The 22,971-nt window shown below is 38.8% G+C and overlaps 1 long non-coding RNA gene across 1 annotated transcript in view; it reads right to left on the bottom strand.

The window, feature by feature from the left end:
• LOC137638348 (uncharacterized) overlaps nt 1–22,758 on the bottom strand; it is a 33,840-nt gene extending 11,082 nt beyond the window's left edge. The window contains exons 1-4 of the long non-coding RNA XR_011044088.1: nt 22,667–22,758; nt 16,873–17,049; nt 13,713–13,988; nt 617–695 (exon numbers count right to left, since the gene is read on the bottom strand). This is a non-coding gene — a long non-coding RNA (uncharacterized lncRNA). The remainder of the gene's footprint in view (nt 1–616; nt 696–13,712; nt 13,989–16,872; nt 17,050–22,666) is intronic.
• Nucleotides 22,759–22,971: the final 213 nt, after the last annotated feature.

The following is a 22,971-nucleotide window of genomic DNA, read 5'->3' as shown; positions in this document are numbered from 1 at the left end:
TTTCTTCCATGCCTGATAAACCAGTTACTCTTCAGTTGTAAATTAGTAGTTTTCTATCTTATACCATCATTACATGCTGAGCACCAGGGTGAGAATATACAAAGGGATAGAATTTTGTGATAAGGTGGCACTGTGTGGATGGATGAATGTGGATGAGCTTGCAATCTCTTACCAAAATGAAGAGAGAGTAAAGTCAGAGAAAGAGAAGATGGTGGAAAGGAAAGGAGAGGAATAAAAATTAAAGTAACACAAACAAAGCTAATGGTGAACAGTAAAGAAGTAGTTAAGAGTTTGACAACATTTGAAAAATGGAAAAGTTGGGTGCGAACAAAAGCAGGCCTAAGTTTCCGAGGGTAAATCTTGACTGGAAGGTTGACGACTCAAAGTATCTCAAAGTATATACTTCAATGTACAACAGAGATGAAGCAAGTCCCAGAATAGACAGGTCAGGTAAGACAGACAGGTGGAAGGATGTGAAAGATTGATAAAAGGTTGACTGAGGAAGCAAAAGATGGAAATGTATTATACAGTAGTATTTCTGTATCTTATGATGTATTGATCTCTGCAAACATGACATGATTGGAATTTTATCCAATACACTTCTCCCAATACTCACCTTGACATGTTTTGCATAAATTGGCCACGGGTCACTTCAGACATCACCCGAGTATACATAAGGGAAGACCTTGGCTCATCTGCAATAAAGAAAATAAATTACTAGTTGCATTTTAAGTGATGTTAGCAATAAATCTTACTCAATGCATAACAGGGGAACTCTCAAGGCAATCGCGTGAATGTTCAAGACCCATATATTTGACTTTTAATACTGTATCACATTCTTTAAAACTAATTTGTATTTTTCCTAACTATACAAACCTGAGTTCTTTAAAATGAGATTTGATTTAAGCGCATTAGCAGGTAGTTAGCGGCTGGTGGAGGGACAGCCCCGGCCCTTCTGCCGGTACAAAGAACCTTCAATTCGACTGTGTCTGGGACTTAGGTGAAGGCAGAAAGTTAACTTTGAGGAGTCAGGTTTGTATTATTAATACAGTATTATTACTTGCTAAGCTACAACCCTAGTTGGAAAAGTACGATGCTATAACCCTTACAAGGGCTCCAACAAGGAAATCATCCTCGTGAGGAAAGAAGATAAACATAGAATAGTGTGCCCGAGTGCTCCCTCAAGCTAGACAATTCTAATCCATGACAGTGGAAGGCCATGGCACTACCCAAGACTAGAGAACAATGGTTTGATTTTGGAGTCTCCTTCTCGAAGAAGAGCTGCTCACCATATAAAGTTTCTCTTCTAGCCTTACGAGGAAAGTAGCCACTGAACAATTACAGTGCAGCAGTTAACCCTTGCGTGAAGAAGAATTGTTTGGTAATCTCAGTCTTGTCAGGTGTATGAAGACAGAAAAATAGGGCAGACTATTCGATGTGTGTGTAGGTAAAGGGAAAATACGAATTAGTTTTAAAATTTGCGGCTTGTCCCCCCACGAGTACAAGCAACCTTCGTCCTTTAATATGACTTAGGTGGGTGAAGTCCCTCTTACTAAAGTGGATGGATAAAATCCAGCGATAGCTATGCTCAGACCTGATAATGTAAGGAACGTGGCATCCTAGACACCTCACGAACCAAGGTCAAATGTACCGTAGGTTCAAAGACCAGGAAACCAATACTATTGCACTGATAATTCCCTGTCTCAAACTAGTGAATCTGTTAAGTAACATCCTCCCCCTCAAAAGGAGGATGGTGGAATGAATGAACACTTCTATTTCAACATTAACAGAAAAACCGTTAGCTATAAATGTTGTTTGCCTGTATCAGCATCCATCCAGTTCCATGGGATCACAACAGCTATGCCCAAAAGGGAGAGGAAAAGAGAGAGCAAAGGCTCCAGACTCTCACTCTCATCCTAGACTTACATTGTAACCGTCATCTTGGACACAATACTTTGTCCTGCAGGGGAGCTACGGTCACAACATGACTTGCTGAGCAGCAATTTCAGGTCCAGTGAATATGTATTCAAAGGGTCCTTAGTGCATCCCACAAATAATGCTCACAAAAAGGGGTCCGATGCTTCCATACTCCTACATCTAAAGCTTGAGCCGACGAGAGTTTTTTCTTGAAGGCTACAGTAGCACCAACCCCTTTGATCTCAACGGCACACACCTAGTTTAACCTGATGTGCAGAGGGATCTCGAGGGTAATGCTTTATTGATAGTCTCCTGCAGCCAAAAGGAGAATGTATTCTTGATAACTCTCCTTGTATGGTCTACATGTACTTCAGAATAGATTCTGTAACCTAGGTCTGGCAGTTTGAGTTATCTTAAGGTAGTGCTTTAGCACACAAATTAACTCATCTGGATCATCACTTACTTCCCTGAGTGAAGAAAATAAATGATAACCTATAATTGATGATTGATGGATTTTGAGTTTTGCTAAAAAGCAGGAACCAAAGATAAAAATGACCTGCCTGCAATGCGCATAACGAAACAAATATGAGAGTATGTTAAGTTTGTTTACACACTTATTTGAAGCGAACGGAAGGAGAAAGACAAGGTTTTATGGTAAGGATCATTAGGTGCTCTCTTTAAAGATTGCAACACAATGGTCATACAGTATGACAATGAAACAATCTCCAATAGATTTAGTAGATTTGAGAAGTAAGCCCTCACAAGGATATTGGGAGTTGAATGGCAAGACAGAATTAGAAACAAAACTATAAGAGATTACTCGAGTACAATAGGTAGTGGGCTGGCTAGGGCACCAGCCACCCATTGAGATACTAACCCTAGAGAGTTATGAGGTCTTTTGACTGGTCAGACAGTACTCAATTGAATCCTTCTCTCTGGTTACGGATCATTTTCCCTTTGCCTCACACACACACAGCGAATAGTCTGGCCTACTCTTTACTTATTCTCCTCTGTTCTCATACACCTGACAACACAGATTACCAAACAATTCTTCTTCACCCAAGGGGTTACTGCAATGTAATTGTTCAGTGGTCACCACTTGCCTCTTGTTAAGGGTAGAAAAGACACTTTAGCTATGGTCAGCAGATCCTCAAGGAGAAGGACACTCCAAAATTAAACCCTTGTCTTGGGTAGTACCATAGCCTTTGTACAATGGTTTTCCTTTGTCTTGGGTTACAGTTGTCTTGCTTGAGCTTACACTCGGGCATGCTGTTCTGTTTTGTTTCACTTCTTGTTTTGTTAAGGTTTTTATAGTTTATAGAGAAGATATTTATTTTAATGTTGTTACTCTTAAAAATATAATTTTTCCTCGTTTACTTTCCTCACTGGGCTATTTTCCCTTTTGGAGCCCCTGGGCTTATAGCATCCTGCTTTTCCAACTAGGGTTGTAGCTTAGCAAGTAATAATAATAATAATAATATATGGATGAGATCGTGATGAGGGGTAGATGTAGATGGTTTGGTCATGCTCTTTGCACTCCCCAAGAGAGATTAGTTAACCAAACATTCAGCTGGCCTCCACAGGGCCCTAGAAGAGTTGGAAGACCCAGGCCTACATGGCTCAGGAATATGAAGCGCGATGTAGATGAATGGAAAAGTATTGAATCAAAAGCTCAAGATGAAGACGACTGGTCAAATCTAACAGAGGCCCTTTGCGTCAGTAGGTGTAGGAGGAGATGATAATGATGATGAACAGTAATAACACCAGAACAATTTTTCACACAAAGTATGAAAGCTTTAAGAAAAAAAGGGGAGAAAAATAAGATAGAATAGTGTGCCTGAGCGTACCCTAAAGCAAGAGAACTCTACTACAAAACCAGAGAACAATGGTTTTATTTTGGAGCCTCCTCCTACAAGAGTAGCTTACCATAGCTAAAAAGTTGCTTCTACCCTTACCAAGAAAAAAGTAGCCACTGAACAATTATAAAGCAGTAGCTTAACTCTTGAGCGAAGAATTCTTTGGTAATCTTAGTGTTGTTAAGTGTATTATTATTAGTACTGTATTATCATAATTATTAGTACTAGCCAAGCTAACACCCTAGTTGGAAAAGCAAGATGCTACAAGCCCAGGGGCTCCAATAGGGAAAAATAGCCCAGTCAGGAAAGGAAATAAATAAATGATGAGAACAAATTAACAATAAATAATTCTAAAAACAGTAAACAACTTCAAAATAGATATGTCATATATAAACTATTAACAACGTCAAAAACAGATATGTCATATATAAACTACAAAGACTCATGTCAGCCTGGTCAACATAAAAACATTCTCTTTTGAAGTTCTACTGATTCAACTACCCGATTAGGAAGATCATTCCACAACATGGTAACAGCTGGAATAAAACTTCTATAATATTGTGTAGTATTGAGCCTCATGATGGAGAAGGCCTAGCTTTTAGAATAAACTGTCAGCCTAGTATTACGAACACGATAGAATTGTCCACGGAGATCTCAATGTAAAGGATGGTCAGAGTTATGAAAATCTTATGCAACATGCACAATGAACTAATTGGACGACGGTGCCAAAGATTAATATCTAGATCAGGAATAAGAAATTTAATAGACCGTAAGTTTCTGTCCGATAAATTAAGATGAGAATCAGCAGCTGAAGACCAGACAGGAGAACAATACCCAAAACAAGGTAGAATGAAAGAATCAAAACACTTTTTCAGAATAGCTTGATCACCGAAAATCATAAAAGACTTTCTCAATAAGCCAATTTTTTTTTAGCAATTGAAGAAGACACAGACCTAATGTGTTTCTCAAAAGTAAATTTGCTGTCGAGAATCACACCTAAAATTTTAAAAGAATCATACAAATTTAAAGAAAAATTATCAATACCGAGCTTGGGATGTTGAGGAGCCACTATCCTTGATCTACTTACAGTCATACTTTGAGTTTTGTTAGGATTTAACTCCATACCCCATAATTTGCACCATGAACTAATTTTAGCTAAATCTCTATTAAGGGATTCACCAACCCCAGATCCACATTCAGGGGATGGAATTGATGCAAAGCGAGTAGAATTATCTGCATATGCAACAAGATTGTTTTCTAGGCCAAACCATATGTCATGTGTATATAGTATGAGAAAAATAATGGGCCAAGAACACTACCCTGTGGAACACCGGATATCACATTCCCTACTCACTATGTATGAGGACAGATGAGAATATGTAAAGAATAGGCCTTACTATTCAGTGAATATGCAGGCAAAGAGAAACAGAAGCTGTAAATAGAGAGAAGGATCCAATGCAGTACTGTCTGGCCAGTCAAAAGACACCATAACTCTCTAGCGGTAGTATCTCAACGGGTGGCTGGTGCCCTGGCCAACCTACTACCATCTCAAGTATGAGTGATGGCGCTTCCGTTGGAATAAAAGAAATGGTTTGTATCTAAGAAAGCTTAGTGGATTGTATATGATGAAACATACTGTTATTCTTTTTATGGTGACAGAGTGTTCCATATTCATGATATGAGTAACATGAAGGAAAAGATTCTCACTAGGCTAAACTAGAATGTTCAATTGATTCAAACACAAAAGATTGACAGATGATGGTGCCGGCTACGATTCAAAATGCCATGAGAATCAGCATGATGTGGGCTTTGGACCTAATTCGTGAGAGGGATACGTATTTGAAAGAGTTTAAACACTAGTTCAGGATGTCTGGGCACTGGCAGATACAGTTTGCCACACCTAAACCTGTTACTACTACTGCTTATCCCAACATTAAGGGGTCGGTCGCCTGATGCCCCCTCTCCAATGCCTTCTATCAAAGGCATCCTCTTCTAACAAACCTCTTCTCTCCATATCATCCTTCACCTTATCACGCCATCTAATTCTCTGCCTCCCTCTTGATCTTCTCCCCCTTACAGGTTCCTCCCATGCCCTCCTTACTCCCTCCCCACCATTCATCTTCAACACGTGCCCGCATACTCTCGATCGTGTCACTCTTATCATCTAGGTAATCTTCACTACATCTGCCGTTCTACTTATTTCATAAATTTGCAATCTTCCAAAACAGTGACACAGAAATTATCAAAATCCACCTTAGCATTTTCATCTATGTTCTCTCAAGCTTTTCTTCCATACCTGATAAACCAGTTACTCTTAGGTCGTAAATTAGTAGTTTTCTATCTTATACCATCATTACATGCTGAGCACCAGGGAGAGGATATACTAAAGGATAGAATTTCATGCTAAGGTGGCAATGTAAGCATGGATGAATGTGGACGAGCATGCAATCTCTTACCAAAATGAAGAGTGAGAGTAAAGTCAGAGAAAGAGAAGATGGTGGAATGGAAGAGAGGAATGAAATGATATTTTCATAATAAAATAAATTTTTGAATATACTTACCTGCTGGTTATATAATGGCTAAAGTCCCTGATGCCTCGGCAGGAAATTCAAAATCTCTTGCGCAGCTTAGCGCAGATATGCCAGGCGTACCCCAGGGCCCTCGCGGCACAACAGGTAGAACTATACTCAACCAATTCAGATTTTCCATGCCCCATGGTCTCTAGAGGGGAGGAGGGTGGGTCTAAAACTTATATAACCAGCGGGTAAGTATATTAAAAAATTTATTTCATTATGAAAATATAATTTTTAAATATAAAACTTACCCGCTGGTTATATAATGGCTGATTGACACCCATTGGTGGCAGGTCAGAGACAGCTGCATAATTGGAAATTCACTTAAGAGTTACATAAACACCTTGAGCGGTTCTAACCTGATAAGGAAGCTGACAGCAATGCTCTTCCTCATTTTGTCTGTTATCCTTAGGAGATCCAGTGATCCACTCGGGGCTGATGATCTCTAGGAGCTGTCAAACGGTACAACCACCTATAACATGACAGGACCTCAACTAATACCCTTGTTCCGGACGCTCTCTAGGAACAAAATGACCACCTGACTAAATCCAAGATTGCGGAAGATTGCCGACCAATCTTCACGTACGATCATAAAAATATATATAACAGTTCCAAGAGAAGAACAGGGGTACTAGGAATTTAGGGAAATGTAGTGGAGAATGTTTCACCTACTACTGCACTCGTTGTTGCAAGTGATCCCAAAATGTAGACGTCTTCATAAAGAGACTGGACACGGTAAAAGTAATGCAAAGCGAATACAGGATTACCCCTTCACAAGGCTGTATATGCGATGCTTTGCAGAGAAGAGTTTAGTTTAAAAGTTACAGAAGTTTCTACAGCTCTAACTTCGTGTGTCTTTACTCTTTCAACATTTTATGATCTGTCACCCAACCGTGTGGAAGAACCTTTGTAATCAAAGTCTATACGAGATGATAGAATGTTTTAGACATGGATAGTGCAGGCTTCTTGACCGTGTACCCAAGAGTTATGAATAGACTCTTAACTTCTTTGTTCTTGTCCCAATAAAACTTAGTTTTAATCGGGCAAAAAACTCTTCTCAGCCCATCACAAACCAAATTCGAGAGAATAGTGATCCCGAAAGATTTAGGCTATGGATGAGAAAGATGTTTGTTAATGACCAAGAATCCAGGTTGCAAGGTACCTATGGCTTAACCAATGTGAAGTCCGTGTTCTTGCTAAAAGAGTGAACTTCACTGACTCTCAACTATGGTAGACTTACTCAGAAAGTCTCCAAAGTTAGGCCTTAAAAAGAAACCAAGTGTAAAGGGTCGGATCTGTCACTACCGCGAAACTCCAGAAACGAACCCTAAAATTCAGCCTGGCGCATCTTGCTGATGCTTCCAAGTCCTCTCAAATGATCTGAGAAGATCTATAAGGTCTCTATTTGATAGATCCAATCTTCTGCGTCCGAAGACAGATGCCCGCATACTCCTGTACCCTTTGATGGTCGAGGAGGAAAGAAAATGTCTATTCTTCTAAGGTCTAAGAAAAAATAGGCCACTTGTGTTAGAGTTACCTAATGAAGAGCCGGCTCTAGCTCTACACCACTCCATAAAACACTAATTGGGTTGGAAAACCTTGAGGCAAATGTCCTTTGTACAAGCGAAAGCCTCGGCTGTCTCCTTCGAACAACCCTCTAGATCCTAGGGGTTTTCTGAAATACTGGAGGCAGCTGGACCTAAAGCTTGATGGTTTAACATAAAACGTTCGTGATCCTGACACGGGGAAAAGGACTAAAGACATGCTTCCGGCATGCACCCAGCATGGTCCCAGCATGAGTCCAGTATGGTTCCAGCATGCTGCATACACTCAACATGTCGTGAGAGAGGATCGGGATCTAGAACCGCCTCCCAAAACTTGTCCATATCGGTCGCAAGAAACCGATATTAAAGCTGGGCTTGTTGAAAAGAAGCATCAACAACGTGAACCTAATGCTGTGAGGTTAAGACCTGATAGTGTGTAATCAGCGAGTGTTCAACAAACTTAAAGCCAAAGCTTGACACGAGGGAGCGTTAGCTGCGAGGCCAGAGACACGCGAAGGAGAGACAATAGTCTGTTTATACTGTTGTGAGAAAAAAAGACTTGACTGTTTGCGTCTAGCATGCGACCATAATGTCGCATGTGCTTGCATTGCCGTAAGGTGTCAGCGTGCTGTATGCGTTCACCTTGTCGTGTGGATACAGCGCTGTGTGTGTGCCCTGCTTGTTGTAAATCTACAGCGTGCTGCGTGGAGGCGACAGCATCGCGTCCGGTCATTGACAGAGACACGGAACTGATTGCCGAGAGTTGTCCGCGTGTAGGATGCGTCCGCATGAGTGATAGTCACGCGTCTTGCAGACCGCGAAAATGGGACAACTTGTTGAAAGGATCAACTTTGACTGTCAGCGTCCAACATACGACCAGACTGGCGTCTGCGTCTGTGACTGCGTGAGGGAGAGACCAGAACTTGCGTCTGTGTCTGCGTGACGTCTGCCGTAAGAGAGAGACCAGACTATTACAAGCACCGGCTCTAACGCTTCTCGTAACACGAGCATATCTCTGCGAGGAAGTGTTACTAAGCATAGGAGAACTATGCCTTCTGACACTGGTCGGAAAAACATTTCTTTGATCTCTGGTAGTCCTTAAGAGACTTTAGGAGAAAATTTTCTCCCCCCGAGAATCATAATCGCTAAACACAGATGAAATAGACCTCTTTTAGCTCAGACCAAAGCTACACTCGCGGGGTAGCGAGTGCGCCAACTCAAGCATGGGCGAAGGCCGGGAGAGAACATCAACCGTAGTCCTGAGAGTGACCTGGGAGAGTCCCTATGACATTTCAAGCGCGCCTTGTGCGCGAACTGAACGTATCCAATGCTGTGAGATACCGTCAACAGTAGTCGCTAGACCTCAGAAGAAAGTAACAGAGCTTTCCCCAAACTGGGGGAGGGAAAGAAGTGTGAATAGAAGCAGACTGAGTACCTTTTCCTCCGAAGAACTGTGTGTCTTACACGATTCTGGTGCCAACACGTCGCCTTCTCCCGAAAAGAAAAAACTTCCTGCGAACTTTAGATACTGCAGGATAAGAAAACATACGACTCCTGAAAGGTCTAGGATATATTGACTGGTGACTACCAAGTCTAGGTTTTGCAACCTTCGATGAGGGCAAAGCCTTTCCTCCCTGAAAGTGAGTCAGAATCCAGAGGAAAAGCTAGGATTGTATGTGACTTGTCTGACTTCCGCTTCTATTGCGGAAGAAAAAACACTCGATTGCTTCCTGTTTAAGCATCAAACACGTTTGCTGCGAAGGAAAATTCTGTTCGCGTGCATACATGACAAGTAACTTCCTGTCTGGAAGACAGGGAAAACGTAGACAGTCAGTCTCGTCAGGGAACTGCAATCTAATATGCAGAAAACAGTTACAAAGATCCATGATACCATAGCGATGACGAACTGATCGCTTCAAGACATTCCAACTTCGTCATTCCAAAATGGAGAAAGAATGTCTTGGACTGCATCAACAATATCGCTCGGCGGAACAGACGTTTAATGCACAAGGTCCGCGAAGAACCTCAGCCTACCGACCTTCCTTCTCCCAAGGGTTGGAACGTAAGGAAGAGATATAGGACTAGGGCAAGGTGAACACGAACAAACACCTCCTCCAGAGCACTGCGCTATGTTTAAGAGTCACTAACTAGAGTGGTTTAAAAGTATAATACCTTAAATCATAAAAGATCTGCCCGTGGTGGGAGATATACTTTTACGTTCTATTCTCATAAAATTCCTTAACCCTTTTACCCCCAAAGGACGTACTGGTACCTTTCACAAAACTCATCCCTCTACCCCCATGGACGTACCGGTACGTCCTTGCATAAAAATGCTATTTAAATTTTTATTTTTCATATTTTTGATAATTTTTCGAGAAAATTCAGGCATTTTCCAGAGAATGAGACCAACCTGACCTCTCTCTGACAAAAATTAAGGCTGTTAGAGTATTTTTAAAAAAATATACTGCAAAATGTGCTTGAAAAAAAAATAACCCCTGGGGGTTAAGGGTTGGAAATTTCCAAAAACCCTGGTGGTAAAAGGGTTAATGCCCTTTCTGTTGTTGCAGCTGCAAGCGCTGTATCAATCTCTATAGTAAGGTTCGTTATTTTCCAGAGAATGATTTGATGTTAATTTATTAATTTATTTTACCATTAATTTACTAGGCCAACGTTCCCTAAAGGAGCCCTTTGGGTTAAAGCATCTTGCTTTCCCAACTAGGGTTGCAGCTGGCTTGTAACAATAACAAAATAAAATAACTCGAGACACCATCAACTCAACTAGCGAAAACTCTGAAATCGGAACGAGGAGCAGCAGGTAAAATATATGAGGGAAACTCTTTTAGAAAAATTCTCATAAGTTTCTAAAAGCTATTCCATTCCTTTTACAATCTCTATCCTAGGAAGAGAAGTCTTGATTCTTAGGAATCCACTCCTTATGATTGTGAATTCTGACCTCAATACTTAGAGGTTTTAATTCTAGTTCTCACAACCAAGAGTTAGAGCCGGCCTTGGTCCGAGAATATAAAATCTTTCTAGTTCAGATTTATTTCTTAATATAGCGCCTGGAGCAACAATAACTCAACACTAGACATTCATGGTCAGGTAGACATCAAAGTCTATTGTCATAGGTAGCGAAGCGTCCACACTGGCGCTGAAGCGTCCACACTGGCGCTGAAGCGTCCACACTGGCGCTGAAGCGTCCACACTGGCGCTGAAGCGTCCATGCTGACATTGAAGTGTCCATACTGACACAAAGCGTCCACACCGACGCTGAAGCGTCCACACTGACGTGGCGCTTCGCTCCATTCCGTCGACGTTCCGTTTCCGTTGCCGCACCGTTCCGATGACGCTACGCCGGCTCTGCTGTCTGGCGAACGTCGGCGCGTCTGTATAGACTGATACTAGGTTTGCGTTGAGCAGGTAATCGAAGTAAAGCATCCACTTTCCCCTACCATTGAACATTGCGGTTGGTAGGCCGCCTATGCAACAACAAGACCTCACCGTTAAAGACATGACGCCTGTGCGACGGTGTCAAAGACCTGAATCGAGACATCCAACCGCACTGTTTACGGCAGGCTGAAAAGACTGCATAAACGAAGATAGACGCTGTTTCATGCCTAACTACAAAGATCAAGGATCAACCTTAGGCAAAACGTATTCAGCATTATCTTCGTCGATCCATAGCGCTTGCCACTGTCGAGAGACGACACCCATCAGGTGGAAGCGGCAGTACTGCGTCTGCGCCGCATGAAAGGTAACACACGCAGAACGAATCTAATTTTGTTTTCACCTTAGCGCCTTTGAAAACACCAATACCTCGCTTTATCTATAGCGAGGGTGAGCGTTCTGGTGATCGACAGAAAACGCTCGAGAGGACTTCAGTTCGGGTCTTAAAAGACTGTAACGCCTGGTTACCCTCTCGATTCCTTTCGTCGTTCGACTTAGTTTCTCCCCTGGGTCCGGGAGCTCGACAGAGGTCTAAGGCTAGGATAACGACAGGTCCGAATAGAAGCACTCTCCACTGAATAAAATTCACTGCACAATTTATCACTAAAAAATTTGTACTTTACTCTTTGGCACAAAGATAGTTTCATAATTACCTGAAAACCAAAGTATACACTCTCTCAAAGGAAATGAACTCCGTAGGGAGAGACTTATAATTCTGTCACTGGACAATTGTTTGAATGGGAATGCAATAGTACCGAATCCCATATAAATGTAATAAAATATTAAATATCAAATATTACCTTAACAGATATATTTATAAATTAAAATAAACCCTTAAATTAAGGGGTTCCAATAAAAGATGAATCATCACTCGCATCATTGGAACATTACAAATAATATACAAACAATTTTAGTATTCTGAAAACCACCAAAGCAACAACGATACATAGAATCGTGTGCTACGACGATTGTAAAGAATACTGCATCGTATAAAATAAACTGAACTAACTTCCTTTAATCTCTGACTAAGGAAAAAATACTGAAAGGACCAATTAATTGCAAAATGAAATGTTCCTTTTATAAAGTACAATTCAAAACTTGAGAAGTAAGAAGAAAGTACTATTCATAAAATCGCTACAATATATTGTAACATCGTAACGATACTGACTACTGCGTAACAAAAATAAACTGAACGTTAGTTAATCTTTGCAAACAGATCGAAGCTTATCTAAAGAAAACTATTAACAGGGTAAAATTTTCTCACAATAATTCTTTTATTTTAATTCGTAACTTAATACTCTAAAAGCATATTCACTCATATTCTTTGTAAAAAGCAAGACAGACTTTTAACCTACGGAAGAGGCTTGACGTCATCAATGGTTGAAATGTTTACATTTCGCCCCTATGCTTTCGTGAGGTTTAAAATAGGTTGAAAAACCTTCTAACACTACCTTTCAAGTTATAAATACGTGATCACAGATCAAATTAAACAAATATGCGAAAGCCAAAACTCAAAAACGTTATTAAACCACCAAATAACGTCCAAACAGAGTAAGAAAACAAGAGAGAATTTCCAATAGTACAGCCAGCTATGGCGGCAGAGAATATCTGAATTGGTTGAGTATAGTTCTACCTGTTGTACTATGAGGGCGCTGGGGTACACCTGGCATATCTGCGCTAAGCTGCGTAAGAGATTTTGAATTTCCTGCCTTAGCGTCAGGGACTTTAGCCATTATATAACCAGCGGGTAAGTTTTATATTTAAAAAAGCCCATTTCTGAATCCCACACTAAAAGTAGGCAGTGAAGTCTACCCAAATATGAAAGCAAAAAGGTCTCTCTTGTGCAATTGTTCCAAACCCCTCACAGTTTTGGGAAGTATTAGCAACTGTACCTTGTAGAAATTATACTGATCTGCATATTTCCAAACACCCAGAACAAGTTGCCCCGTTCCAAAACCCACACATAGACTTAACTATTTCCAACATCAAACACATTACTACTAGCAAAACAACAGGCCCTGTTGGAAAAGCTTTCCTAGTTTATCACTGGAATCTGGTACGAGAGAAAGGATCCCTAGGATAAGACTACAGGATATTTCTTTATTACTTACTCGGGCAATTCTTCTCCACCTGCATTTTGGCATGACATCTACTACTTGCTAATGATGGTATGAACCCCAGTATATACTGGCCCTTAATTATGGTAATTATGGATTTAACTACTTCCAACATCAAACACATCATTACTAGCTGAACAACAGGCCCTGTTGGAAGAGATTTCTTAATTTATCGCTGGAATATGATACGAGAGAAAGGTTGCCTAGGATAAGACTGCAGGGTTTAAGTCGTCAAATGGAAATTTCTTTTTTACTTACTTGGACAATTCTTCTCCACCTGTATTTAGGCATGACATCTACTTCTTGATAATGCTGGTATGAACCCCAGTTTATATGGGCCCTTAATTGAGGTCATTATTGAGTTATTGGATCAAAATGACCAGTAAAGAATCCACACTCATCGTCGGCGCCCACTCGTGTCCGAGTATTGGGTTCTGTCGTTAGCTATCAGCCTCCTATCTAAGAGATGAAGAAGGGTGGAGGAAACGACAGAATGCCAGTAGCTGGGTATATTCTTGTGTTGAAAGATACCATCTGTAAATTTCATATAAAATCATTAGTTTTAAATTGCAGTATTAATATAGTTGAACACATTTGTATAAAAAATAACCTTACCCTATATTATCTTTCCATCTTGGGCCTTTCAAATAGTAGAGAATGACCACAATTTACAACCGTAACAGGTTCCAAAAAGCTGATGATAATTCAAATTATGTTAAATTTTGGCCTAATGTAGGATTCACTCAACTCACAAGGCTACAATTTTCAGCTGCAAAAGTAAACAAATATTGTTTTATTACTGTATTTCCTGATGAACTTTTGTCACTATCTAAAATTTGAGATTTCAGTTTGAATTGTCTATCTGAATGTTTGTTCATTAAGTTGAGCATCTTCTGTATATTAATAACAAATACAGAAGCTCTATCTTGTTATGATACTTGGCAAAAATATCAGGCATTAGGGTTGAGAAACCAGTTTGTCCCTTTTATAACCCAACATAGTAGTCGATCATGACCTTTCTGTTATCCTTCACTGAGGTCGGAGCTGAAACTGCTGTTGAAATTGTGGGTCTGTTACCAAAGATGACATTAGTGAATGCCTTAGGACAATTCACAGTCTAGTCCTCGTAATACCTTTAAAATCTATTGGACTCTATACACTTCACGGTCGATTTGCATTAAAAAATACAATTATTTTGTCTTATTCAGAAATCATAGAAATATCAGATACAACACTCAATATATTAATTTCCTTTTTTAAATGGATTAAACAATTATATTGCTCTATACACTGCTTTTATATTAAATTCAATACTTAATTTAACCAACTCTGTGTTCATTACAAATAAAAAATCTGATATCTTGGTTACCCACTTCCTCATTTCCTTTCTAATAATACTGTCTTCCCTCTTTAAATCAACTATCCGAGATGACCTGGGTATGCCGGGGAGAGGCAATAAATTGATGCTGGGAGCAATGCATCATATTATTACTAACTAAGCTACAACCTTAGTTGGAAAAGCAGGATGCTATAAGCCCAAGGGCTCCAAATGGAAAATAGCCCAGTGAGGAAAGAAAATAATTCAAAAGGAATAGTATGCCTGAGTGTACCTTCACGCAAGAAAAATCTAAATAAAGACAGTGGAAGACCATGGTAAAGAGGTTATGGCACTACCAAAGACTGGAAAACAATGATTTGATATTGGAGTGTTTTCTATAACACCTGCTTACCATAGGTAAAGTGTCTTCTATCCTTACGCCAATGGTTTGTTTATCGGCGTGTCCTTCTCCCAAAAGAGCTGTTTACCATGGCTAATGTCTTCCAATCTTTCTACCTAGTAGAAAGTAGCCATAAATAAATGTCTGGTAGTTCAAAACCATAGTGCAACTAAACTATTTATTCCAATCTATAGCTTGTACAGGACTAATTTTGGGGTTTGTTCTCGTGTAGAGAAAATAATCAAATCTAACGTAGCCTAATACCGATTCCAATACATTAGATGGTACGAGACTGGTTTGGATGTTTGTTCTTACATGAAGAGAAAATAATGCAATCATAAAAAAGGTTACAATTGACAAGACATATGTTGATTGAAAAAAAAAAAAAAGATTAAGTGATTTGATATCAATACATGACATCACTTTTTCACACATTCACGTGAAATATGTTCAATTGTTAATGTTTTACACAAAGCATTAGTTAAATGGCCATATTCAAGCTAGAGTATAGGAAAACTTAATTCCTTCTGAGGTATCAGGTTATAAATATCTTGATTTAAATTAAGTCTATAATTCAATGGAAATATTTTCGATAACAAATAAGACTTTCCTACTGTTGATCATTTGCACTTGACCCTAGGGTATGAAACTCATGCAAAAGCACGGCATTAGCTTTTAGAGAATTTGGGCCATACGGATGGCCATTCTGGCCTAAGGTCACTCAACAGCCAGGCAAATATGAGGGGGAACACTGCAGTTGCTTTAGGTAGCATCAAGAAAGTAGCAAACTGACAATATTGAACTACTTATCTCAATGACTAACTAGAGGGACACTCAATAAGAACGCCGACCTCCCCCTTGGCAGCTTATTTTGCAACCTTGACCTTAACATGTATTAATTGGCGTGGAGTTTCATACACTTATAAACCAAGTTTGAAGTCTCTGTGACAACGATGTCCAAAGTTATGGTTGATTACATGAATTGGACATTTTACTCGACAGTGACCCTAACCATCCAAAACTGAATCATTTCCAGTTTTTTTACATAACAATCCCTGCAGGTTTCATTATTCTTCGATTAATATTGTGGCCAGGAAGCTGTTCACGAACAAACAAACAAACATACAGGGGCAGAAGCATAACTGCCTTTCAACTTCACTGGTAGAGATAAATATCACAAGAATCATAAAATTTGGGTAAACATTTGTGTGTCTTTCCCTAATCATTTAACTATGCTGTGTAGTACAGAATTGCACTTCTCACAAGAACTCAGCCTTGATATAGTACGACTCAATCCAGGCTTGATAGCTTAACATTTTCTGCAACATTTCCCATATACACCAGTAACAACATAAATTTATCATTTTATCATTAACTTTATAGCCAAAGGAAACTAACTAGTACTTAATTAATGTGCTGTAGTAATACTGCAGCATAAAAGGATACAAGGCTATACATTACTGTATCATGAAACAATGGGAGCAAAATCAACCAACAGAATTTAACAATGGCTCCACTACTGTAACCTACCGTATGAGACTGTAACAGCATCATGACAAGTTATAAGGTACAAATCATTCAACCAGACTAATTTTGGCTAATCCATAGTTGCATATTAGTAATTACCAATGCAAACTACAAGAAAATTATTCAATGAAAGTGATAAGTTTCTCAAGAGCAGAGCTACATCAATAACTTACCTCCTGGCTAGTACTGCGGTAACTCGTTGGCCTAGCATTCACATGGCGGCAGATTGATACCAGGCAGGGACCAAGAGTTTAATCCATTTACTTGGGCTGGGCACCACAGTGCATTGGGCTTGCCCTAACATTCTGGTGTGCACCTCCCCGGATGTTACAGGAACTGACACCAGATACCTTTATAAAGAAGCAACTGATGGTTAAAATGATGAAAAACAGACTAAGACTAAATTAATTTGTTACACAAGGTTAACTTAAACATGTAAGAAACTTTGAAAATGTAGGCATTAAATGGTTCAATAAAACATGTAATGAGCCTAATGGTTTAATCTTAATTCTTGCAATGTCAAACAAACAGTTATGCCACTTTGAAATAGTTATAAAATTAGCATGACACCCCTAATAAACCTATTCCTGACATAACTTACAAAGAAAGAAGAGTACAGATTCAGGTAGTGTTATCAGATACTATGAAAATATTGATTACAATTTGATAAGTTGTTTTGAATTTTACATGGTTACAGTACTTTCAGTAAAATTCGGTTGACCGGATTGTTACCTTACTTTTTTTTATTATCTTTTATGGATTGGTGACTGTAATACATACATATACTGTAACAAGGCAATTCCACCAATTTTGGGGGGTAGCCGACATCAAACAAATGAAACAAAAAAGGGGACCTCTCCTCTCTACATTCCTCCCAGCCTGACAAGGGACTCAACTAAGTTCACCTGGTACTGCTAGGGTGCCACAGCCCACCCTCCCACGTTATCAACCACAGATGAATCTTCACAACGCTAAATCCCCTACTGCTGCTACCTCCGCGGTCATTCAAGCACCGGAGGAAGCAGCACGGCCTACCAGAACTGCGTCACAATCGCTCGCCATTCACTCATATTTCTAGCATGCTCTCTTGCCTCTCTCACATCTATCCTCCTATCACCCAGAACGTTCTTCACTCTGACTGTAATCTCACCCCTTTATGTCAATATATGTTTTTAAAACTGTAAATGCCTAGCAAAATTTATTCCAGGATTTTCACTTTTTTTTGTTACGGCAAATTTATAAGTGTACATAGCTAGGACAGAAGGACTAAATACTTTCAAAATTTAAAGCCATCAGTTTACATTTCTTTGGCATACATAGCCTGTGCACCATTCATAGACAATTTAACTTAATATGTAGCTCACAATACTCAAGTACTTTCATTGACCCCTTAAATCATTGTTAATGCTTAACAATTTCTTTCTATCATATTTTTCCTGGAAACCCAATTTCACTTGAAAAAGTAATTCACCTACTTAAAACTTACCCTTTTCATTATCGACAAAACCTGACGACGTCTAATCTCTATAACAGGAAAACCTTTGTTATCTATTCTATCCAACCTTTGAACTTACTCAAGTTTGTTAATTGTAGCCAGCTACCATGTTATCTCTTAATTACTTAAAATGAAATATATATCGGCATCTGTGAAACTATTCAACCAAAGGTTTCGTCAAGATAACAGGTGTCTCCAAGGTTGTGAAATTTCTCAACCTAGTGTACCTATACATTTTAAAGAGGAATACTTGGCGTCAGTTAAATCACGGTAAGACCACAACGTAATGCCTATTTTGCGAGGTACCCAAATTGAGGTTCCGAACATAGTTTCATTTAGAAAAATATATTTGAAGGCTTCGTAACAACTTTGCTATCTTAAATATAATAAAATTACAGCTGTATTTGTTCGCTTTTTACACGAACGTCAAAAAGAGTCTGTACAGCCCAAAAACAATAATTTATGAAAAAGATCCAATACGACTTTCTTTTAAAGGGGGATGTGGGTAAGAAGCCCATGATAAGTGAAGACAATATTAATAAGAAAACCCTGACATAAGCCCAAGGAGTCAAATAGAGAAAACTAGCGAGAGGAAAGGATCTACGGAAATAACTAAACTATACAAAAAATTATGAACAATTAAAATATAGAGAAAAGTAACATTAAAACAGACCTTTTTATAATAATAAAAAAACTATTCTTAACATTAGGGGGTTGAAAATAAGGGAGGGTATTATTGTAATGTATTACAGGGCAATGTAACCTAGGAAAAAAAACTACTTTTTCTTATAGAAATAATTACGCTCTTCGAAAATGAAACTCGTTCTCATCGCAAATGAATAGTTTCAGATATATAAATATATATATATATATATATATATATATATATATATATATAATATATATATATCCTTCGATAATGGGGGACCCCCAGTGGGAACTCAGGGTTTTGGGTGGGGAAAACATACTGGGGAAACGATATATAATCATAAAACAAGCCTTTTCTTCTCTATACATTACCTTCTTGAATGTATAATAAACGGAGGAAAATACAAAACAGTATGGCTGAATAAACTTTGGAGGTGCCGTTGCTAAGACTATGTCTCATGAAAAAATATAATACAGTAACCAGTGCTGCCAACGTGTACAGTGAACCCTCGCTACTTCGCGGTTCGACCATCGCGGATTCACCACTTCGCGGTTCGACCATCGCGGATTCACCACTTCGCGGATTTTTTTCATAACCCATATATATATACATATCGGTAATAACAAAATCAACATACTGTACTGAATAATCAATATAATCGATGCAAAAACTAACCTATACACAGATGTGTACAGTAAATGCGTTTGTTTCTTCATTATGATCAGAGAAACGTAAGCAAAACATTGGTTGCCATTTTTTATCGTGCTTTTTGGCGTGTTTAGGAAACGCATGATATAAAATCGCCTTTAATACCCTGTTTTAGTTTAGGGTACTGTAGTACATGCATTAAGTGTTCTGTACATTAAAGGGTAGTTTGTTAACAGTACTACGTACAAGGGAAGGTTTTAAAAGTCTGAATATACATGTTAAATAAATAGGTAAATTGGTGTCACTACTATGCGGACTTTCACCTATCGCGGCCGGGTCTGGAACCTATCTACCGCGATAAACGAGGGTTCACTGTAATGTAGATCAAATGTTAACGTATCATGCTAACATTAGCAGTGTTTTTCATTTAATTTTTCTCATTCTACTTGCCCGTTGTAGACGCTCTTGTACGTACGTTTGAACATAGCAGGTTTCAACTTTCTGCGCAAAAACCCCGCCTCCCTGCGCAGACTTTTCCCCAACTAATAGGATTTCTTCTTCTCTAATCGTGAAATGTAAGTATTCGTCTCTCTACCAGCTCTGTTCAAGTCTATTACTTGTTTAGTTATGTAATACCCTCGTATACATATTACGTTTGACCCCAGTATTACTCGTTTTATTATCCGATACCTTATAAAATCACCTCATTTTATATACTGTAACCATCAAATATTATTTATCATACATTCCATTTTATCTTCATATATTACTTTTATACATTTTGTTATTACCTTGTCACTCCTATATTTCACATAAATACTTGCTCTGGACAAGTTTCCCATTCTGTTCATTCATGTTTACTCTCTAGACTCCGATGCTTTTCTGTTAACCAATCACGAACCCATACGTATGTAAAGGTTGCACAGGGGGGTTAATATTTCCCTACCCCACCCTTCCAACAAGCCCCTTTCCAAGGAAACCTTTGACCAAGTCAGGTCTTTGTTAGTTCAAGTGTTGTCTTTTGCGTATTTTACGATCTAAGTATTAGAAAATTGTAACCGCTTCAATAATCCATACTTGAAACTATTTTGGTGTATTCCAATGTTGATAATTTTCTGAAATCACGTAATGTAATATACCAACTTTTACAGTGTTCCAAGTGCAGTGCTAATCTCAGGCAAAACACTTAAGACACCACAGACTCAGTCACAACACCCCCGTGACCCCTAAGTTATGACGTCACGGTCATAAAAGTAAGACTTTAATTTCTTTAACTTTAATGTGTTAGTTTTATTATATTTCGTTACAGTGCGAAGCTCGGCATTACCAATTGCCAATGCATACGAGGGTGATGTTTTATTTTCCTGTGATCGTGAGTGAGGAACAAGAACCATTATATTCAATATTGGTAATGTTAGCATGCGCAGCTCAACATTACCGCTAGCCAGTACATACGAGCTTGATGTTTTATTTTCATGCGAGCGAAGCGAGCTAATGGCGAAACAAGAACCATTATACATAATGTTATCGTAACAGTGCTAACGTTACCGTAACGTGAGTGAAGTGATATACCAAAGGGCATTATATTGGGTTTGTGACCTGGGAACTTCTAGGTTTGGGGGTTTGTTAGGTTCTGTACCCTTTTTGTACTTTTTTATATAGTGTGTAAAGGGTACATGGAAAAATTCTTTAAAATACACACGATAATAATACCATGCAACGTTGTCACCGTAACGTTGGCAACGTTGTCTACCGTTGGTAACGTTGCTAATGTTACTGTTCGTTCGCAGTACATACGTAAGTTAAGTGACACCGAATCTGAATAAGTCATTATATTCAAGTATTTTAACAAAATATATATAATAAAAGACATATTTAATAATTTTAACAGAAAATATGTTTTCCTGTAGAAAATAACGTGATTTAACCGGTTTTCACCTTCATTTCATCCCTAATAACAGCAACCAATTTGGCAACTTAAAGTTAGTCGAATTGATTGATCCGTTTGTTTGCGGTTGAAATGAAGGTCAAATTCGGTTAAATCACGTCATTTACTATAGGAAAACATATATTATCTGTTCAAAATCACACCCTGTAATACAATACAACTTTACCTAAGGGAGTTATGGGGCATGACAGTCATCATACATACACCCTGAATGCCTAAAATAGTGGGCCTCATTACCTGCCCAATGGTACATCGAAGTAACGCTGCACGGAACAAATGAGCATTAAAATATTACCCAAGCGAAGCAGACCACTCTGACTGGTGTATAGAAAACGGTCCTCAATAGAGCTACCTAGGACACAATGACTCGGTAGGGGTTGGTTCAACCTGTTATTACTATTACTAGCCAAGATACAACCCTAGATGGGGAAGCAAGATGCTATAAGCCCAAGGTCTCCAATAGGGAAAAATAGCCCACTGAGGAAAGGAAATAAGGAAATTAATAAATGAGAAATCAACAATAAATCATTCAAAAAACAGTATCAACGTCAAACCATATATTATTATCATTATTACTTGTCAAGCCACAACCCCAGTTGGAAAAGCAGGATGCTACAAGCCTAGGGGGTTCCAACGGGGAAAACGGTCCAGCGAGGACAGGAAACTAAGGAAAAATAAAATATTTTAAGAGTAACAAGAAATACGATTATGTTAAGTTTTCTGACCGATTCCCACCTAGGGACCGAATTGGGATCCCATTACTACTGGGATACGTAGGGTGGTAGATATCGAGACAATTTACAACTAAAAGAAAAATAATTTTCATGAAAATATACAACGAATGGACGCTAAAGAAAAATTACCACCGCTTCCACTCGATATCCGGACGCTACGGTTCACAGGGGGAAATTAAAATTTTGGATTGGCAGCCATCTGCCATACACGATTATATATTCAAGCAAATTGGTTATTTCCACATAGGTTGCATAATATAAATATCAGGTTAATTTAGGAGTGGCACTTTGTTTATTCCTCACCTTGGCACAAAATCCAAAGCAATTTTCGTAAAATAATAGAATTAAACATATGACATACAACTTAGTGGCTTCATTGCTAAGTTTTGACATGGTCACATGCCACACTTTCGTAATAATCACTGCATAAAAAAGGCATTTAGCATAAGGGATGTTGTGTATGTGATATAATAATAAATATGAAATAACTTACATTTGATCAATCTTTGAAGATTAGCAAGAAAAACGAGAAAACTGCTGAACTTTACGGACACAATCGAGCACACTCGAGACGCCATGTTGAAAACTACTGAGTAACTGACTTAGTGTGCAGTGTTGCCACTTGCTGCCTGTTGGGTTAGTGTACAAATTCCTAAAACTCATAATAAAAAATCCCCATTTTCACAAATATATTTTCTTCTGGTCACGTAAGGTTTAGTAATATAGAAATTATTCATTATATTGCATATAAGTGCAAAAAAAAAAAAAAACTAATTGCAACAAATTGGTACAGAATAT

Source organism: Palaemon carinicauda, chromosome 3 (genome assembly GCF_036898095.1).
Source record: "Palaemon carinicauda isolate YSFRI2023 chromosome 3, ASM3689809v2, whole genome shotgun sequence".
Taxonomy (NCBI): domain Eukaryota; kingdom Metazoa; phylum Arthropoda; class Malacostraca; order Decapoda; family Palaemonidae; genus Palaemon; species Palaemon carinicauda.
The sequence above is the reverse complement of the archived record's forward strand: the minus strand, read 5'-3'. Positions and strand labels throughout refer to the sequence as shown.